Source organism: Dendrobates tinctorius, unplaced genomic scaffold, assembly GCF_039654945.1.
Source record: "Dendrobates tinctorius isolate UK_male_01 unplaced genomic scaffold, ASM3965494v1 ptg000158l, whole genome shotgun sequence".
Lineage (NCBI taxonomy): Eukaryota > Metazoa > Chordata > Amphibia > Anura > Dendrobatidae > Dendrobates > Dendrobates tinctorius.
This window is the reverse complement of record NW_027361825.1, coordinates 5,957,939-5,964,318: the sequence shown is the minus strand read 5'-3', so window position 1 is coordinate 5,964,318 and position 6,380 is coordinate 5,957,939. Positions and strand designations below refer to the sequence as shown.

At 44.8% G+C, this 6,380-nt stretch overlaps 1 pseudogene; it reads right to left on the bottom strand.

The window, feature by feature from the left end:
• Positions 1-5,032: 5,032 nt before the first annotated feature.
• On the bottom strand, positions 5,033-5,962 carry LOC141052174 (olfactory receptor 8D1-like; annotated as a pseudogene).
• Positions 5,963-6,380: the final 418 nt, after the last annotated feature.

Below are 6,380 nucleotides of genomic sequence, written 5' to 3'. Positions count from 1 at the left end.
TATTACACAGGTGCACCCTGACTGCATAAGAACCAGAGAGTTCAGGCGCCGCCCCCCTATACACACAGTCTGGAAACATGGAGAGCAGAGGCACAGAGCTGGCAACAGACAGAATTCACAGCATGGCTTGAAGCAGAAAGTAAGTTGGTGTGCGGAGAATGGGAGGCCATGCAGTGATGCCAGCAGGGTTGTTACAGTAACTTCAGGGAGGTAAAGGCCTTGGAGACCTCCTCAGGCCACTGGCTAGGACTAACTCCCTTCCTGGTGAGGGCTACCAACTGAGCTGCTAATGTGGTGAAGTGGGGAATGAACTGGCGGTAATAAGTGATGAAACCCATAGAGCGCTGTACAGCTTTAAAGGAATGAGGCTCCTGCCAGTTCAACACCGACTCCAGCTGGCTGGGTCCATAGCTAAACTCTTGGCTGAAACAATGTACCCAAGAAATGGTAGGGACTCCTGCTCAAACAAGCAATTCTCCAGTTTGGCAAAAAGAGAATTGGCGCGTAAGAGATCAAAGCCTCTACACACATCTTTACGGTGAGTGTCAAGATCTGGGGAATAGATGAGTATGTCATCTAGATATACTATCGCAGACATGGATAACAATTCCCGAAAGATGTCATTTACAAAGTCTTGAAAGACTGCGGGGACATTACAGAGACCAAATGGCATAACTAAGTACTCATAATGACCGTCCCGGGTATTAAAGGCTGTCTTCCATTTGTCCCCTTCAATTATCCGAACAAGATTATAGGCCCCACGCAAGTCCAACTTCATGAATATCCTAGCACCCCGCAACCTATCGAAGAGCTCGAAGATTAATGGCAGAGGATATTTATTCTTAATAGTGATGGCGTTCAAACCCCTATAGTCAATGTAAGGGCGTAACTCTCCATTCTTCTTTTGAAAAAAGAAGAAACCAGCCCCAGCAGGAGACACTAACTTCCTGATAAACTCTCTCGCCAAATTCTCCCTGATGTAGACAGTCTCCTGGAGAGATAAAGGGTAAACAGAATGTACACTTAGTATCCCCAGAGGAACTCCACATTAGTACATAATTTAATGGTTGACACACTGTACACTCCCTTCAGAATTGTCCTTGTGTAGACTCTTATTTTTAAGTTTAGACCAGGACATACAATAAAACAGAAAGGAGTATCAAAAAGATGCAGGACAGATAATCTCCCTTCATATCATCTACTATTGTCTAATTTTGTCTGTCTGTCTGTCTGTCTGTCTGTCTGTCTGTAACGGAAATCCCGCCTCTCTGACCAATCAGGGACAGTCACTTAGTCATTGCGGCAACACGGCCACATTGCTTATTGTACAGGCACATTACAGCCGTTAAAGGCATCACTGCTGCGTCGCTCATTACACATGCACAGTCCTGTACATATTCTAGAATACCCGATGCTTTAGAATCGAGCCACCATCTAGTATATGATAATTAAGCAATCCTGTTTTTTAGGCTGACTCTATAACTCGCAGGGACCGGAGCAAACTTTCCACAGTGTACTAGAATTTTCCGCAGACCAAAAGATCCACCAAGCAGACGAGAAAAGGAATATATTATAGAAAGCTGCCAAAATTTAACTGCTCATTCAAACCAAGGGGGTGACATGTATTCAATAGAAAAATCCACCTTGTTTCCCTTTGTAGCAGCATTTTATCAAAATCGCCTCCCCGTGGAGGTATCTTGAGTTTATCAATACCCATAAAGCGGATGGTGCCAGTATCCCCTCCATGTGTGCCGTTTACATGTCTAGAAATGGGGGTATTCCTCTGGTTACGAATATCCCCCAAATGCTCACCAATACTTTGGACGCATTAAATATGATATTGGAAACAATGGGTAATATGGTCGTTTCCTTGCATGCGTCCTGCATTTTGGAAAACAGGAGGTTAATATTGGTAGCAGGTAATGGAATGCAGGGGGTTAATATCAGTAGCAGCCGTATTTATTGCTCTAGGACACCATTCACACTCTGATCGCAATAAATGCGATTCTGGTAATTATGTGCACTGTGGCAGTTTCTGTTTCACGCGTCCTGTATTTTGGAATATAGGAAGAGGCTGCATTAACCTGTTTATGATACCATTCACACTTTGGACACATGAAATATGATATTAGAAACAATAGATAATATGGCCGTTTCCTTGCATGCGTCCTGCATTTTGGAAAACAGGAGGTTAATATCGGTAGCAGCTGATGGAATGCAGGGGGTTAATATCAGTAGCAGTTTGTGACCTGATGTCAGATGCCGGGGGTGGAGCTTACAAATAATGGAGTCTTTATCAAGAGTCCATGTGCTTTCCCCTCCAGGACTCCACTTGGTAGTGACAGGGACAGTCACACTAGCTTGTTAGGCACCTCGCCACTGCAGGGCCTGTGGACATAACGGACAACACTAATTCTATATATCCTTTCCTACTGCTTTATATCTATTTGACTCCCCTGATGAATCCCCACCATTGGGGAAGAAAAGCGTAGGGAGCTTTTGTCTATTTTTCCCCTTATCAGTGGGGGTGTCCACTACAGGATCCACTTGGGGCCTGTCCTTGTTAGGACAGGAGTAACGCTGGGGCTCGACAGGGAGTGTAAGGGAATACTTTACACTAACACTGATTTTCCCATGTCTCGGCTCCCCATGAGTGGATCGTCTCTCCAGCAGGATACGCCCTGATGCTGGAATGCTATATCTAATACCAATGGTGAGACCAAACCATTTTTTATTGAGCACTGGTTCACATGAGCACTTTTTTGTAATGTTTTTGTGTGTTATGTCCTTTTAATGGTTCATTAAAGGTTTAGTTTTAATTTACTTTATGTGGGATACTCTCTAGGCTGTGTGCAGCATAGACGGACAAAACGCAAACGTGCAGGTGGAGTAATAGGGTAACCACCCACAAACACCAAAACAAAATGACACTAGCTCCACCCCAAACAATCATGCCCAGTCGGCCGAGACATCACCCACGGGCCAATCCGGAACTGCCACATCATCAGAGCAGCTAACGTCCGACCACCAATGAGTAGACGCCACATCATGGACATGCTTAGGAAGGTGATCTCTGGACTTAGACTCCAGAGCACAAGGTTGCACCTGCATATCACTGGTTACCCTAGACATGGGTGGAGAGCCGGCAGTAACCAAACGTATACCACGAGCCTGAGCAAGACACTGGGACAGAAGTCTGTGCTGAGCCGCAATTGCAGTGGCTGGACCTGAATGGGGGACCACAGTACCAGATATTGCCTAAGGCCTCTTTCACACATCAGTTTTTTGCCGTCAGGTGCGATCCGGCTTTTTTTTGTAAAACCGGATCCGGCAAAATGCAATGCCGGATCCAGTTTTTCCCCATTGACTTGCATTAGCGCCGGATCGCGCCGGGTGGCATTGCGTTTCATCCGTTTTTTGCCGGATCCGGCTACCTGTCTCATTCCGGCGTCTGGAAAAAACGGCTACTGTAACGTTTTTTGTCTCCGGTGAAAAAGCCGGAAGCGGCGGATCCGACGCTTCCGGCTTTTTGCTACAATGAAAGTCTATGGGCGCCGGAATGCGCCGGATCCAGAAAAAGACGGATCCAGCCACCGGATCCGTTTTTTTAAGTCTGCGCATGCTCAGATCCAATTGGCCAGCCCCCAGGAAACAGATATAACCTGCTAGACGGATCCAGCAGAAAAACGGATCCGTTTCTACAGTTCTCCAAAATTTATGCCGGATACGTTTTTTCTAAAAATAGCCGGATCCTGCCTGATGGCAAAAAACTGATGTGTGAAAGTAGCCTAACACATGGTTTTCTAAACAATGTAAAATATAAATCTGAAAAATTGTAAGGTGTATTTATATTCAACCCCCTGAGTCAATACTTTGTACGATCACGTTTCCCTGCAATTACTGCTTCCTTCTGTTGGGATCTGTCTCTACCAGCTTTGCACATCTACGTGAAATTTTTTTCCCCTTCCTCTTTGCACGCTTGCTTTCTCTCAGTGAGACTGGATGGAAATGTCTGTGAATGGCACTTATCATGCTTTGCCACAGATTCTCAATGGGATTTAGGTCTGGACTTTGACTGGGCCATTCACACACATGAATATGCTTTTATCTAAATCCTCCATTGTAGCTCTGGCAGTATGTTTAAGGTCATTGTCCTGCTGGAAGGTGAATTTACGCCCCAGTCGCAAGCCTTTTCTTTTCCAGCCTCTAACAGGATTTCCTCCAGAATTGCCCTAAAATTTTGCTCCATCCATCTCCCCATCAACTCTGACCAGCTTTCCTGCCCCTGCTAAAGAAAAGCCTCCCCATAGCTTGATGCTTCCACCGCCATGTTTGACAGTAGGAATTGTGTTTTCAGGGTGATGTGCAGTGTTAGTTTTCTGCCACACATAGCGTTTTGAATGTAGCCCAAAAAGTTTTACTTTGACAGGAAATGATGCAAAAAATGTGGCTAAATCTATGAAAAAAAACCTCATCATGGCATTCATTGTTGTTGCATAATATACAGGAATGGGAAGGTCTAATGTAACTTTATTGCCTAAGTGGTCACAAAAATATGTAGCCAGCATTGGAAGTAATGGATACCCTTGGTCCTTTACTCAATTGGGCCTAACGATCCTCAGTCCAACACTGTGGAGACCCAGTGACACTCTACACCTCTCCAGCCTGATTGGCTGTCTTGTGTTGACATTGATGCGATGCTGGAACACCTTGTCCACTAATTTGTTGCTGTTTGGCATGTTATGTTGCTACAGATGATTTTTGCTATCCGATTGCTGCCTTCTAGTCTAATGTGACCTTCTGTTATGTAACTTGTCCTGATGGGACTTCATGAACTTGTCCCGGTAAGTGATCATGCTTTTAATTCCAAGGATGAGAACAGCATAATTAGGCTCACCTTCAATTAAGAGATCTCATCAATGACCTGACAATGCTGGCAATGTTATGGAGACACCGGAACTATTGTGTGACTGTCACTGGCACTGTAATTTGGGCAATCTGAGTCACAATCTTATTGTTTTTTTTTTTCTTTTTACGTCCTCTGGAGCCTCCTTTTTAAAGCAGCTTTCACATCCTTATTTTTCAAGCTGTAAATCAAGGGGTTCAGCATTGGGACATCAGCCTTGTTGAACAACGAGAAGAGCTTATTGGAGTCTAAATTGATCATTGAGTGAGGTCTTAAATATTGAAAGACAAGAGTTGTGTAAAGGAGGACAATTACCATGAGGTGTGAGGAACATGTATAGAAGGCCCTACGTCTTCCAGTGGTGTTACGAATTTTCAGCATGGTGGCCATGATGAAAACATTAGAAAGGAACGTGAGTAGAAAAGGACATGTGGCATCAAACGCTCCTTTTACGTAAATTGCAAGCTCTAGGTAATAGCTATAACCACAGAGGAGCTTTTTCACGGATAAAGGGTCAAAGAAGACGTGTTTGACCACATTGGACCTATATCGGGTGAAACTTGAAAGCACAAAAACAATCGGAAGAACTTGTATAAACCCCAACAGCCAACACATGATAACCAAGGTCGTACAAACCCTCTGGTTCATGACTGCATGATAACGTAAAAAATTGCAGATTGCAACGTGCCGGTCATAACTCATCACCATCAGAATCAGAAGTTCATTGCATGTTAGGTCTGCAAAGATATACATTTGCATCATACAAGCCACAAAATGGATAGCTTTAATCCCTATAATAAAGTTAATGAGTGCCCTATGAAGGGTAATGAAGTTTGATACCATGTCAATTATAGAGAGGTTGGCCAGAAAAAAGTACATGGGTGTGTGAAGACGATGATCCAGAGAGATCAGAAGAATGGTTAGGTTGCCACCAAATGTGAGGACGTAAATGACCAAAACCCAGAGGAATGCTGGAACTTGTAGATTAGGGTCAGTTCATAACCCCACTATTATAAAATGATCCTGGGATGTTTGATTCTCAAGAATCAAATACATAGTTTAAATCTGAAACATAAGGAGATCCAAGATGGCTGCTGAGGGAGCAGGGCACGTTACAAGGAGCTCCTGCTTCATCTGAAGCGATCCACCACCCTGAGCCTCGGGAATTAAGAAAAAAGCCCCGGAGCCACTAAGTCCATCAAACCTCATCAGAGGTTGTCTTTATTTTGAGTCCAGAAGTCCTTCCTCCCACATGGAAAAGGGAGATAACTGAGACACGAGGGAGACGGTGGAGCGTGGGACATACAGAGGACCCTAAAGGCTGGATCTCCCTGTGGCTTGCTGCTGACCGCTCACAGTAAGGAGCAGCGGAGAAAACACCGACCGCTGGAGATAAGAGCGGGGGAGGGGACGGGAAGCCCTGAGAAGCGGAGGAGAGGAAGATCGGGTGAGCTGAGGCCGACGGGTGTCGGGA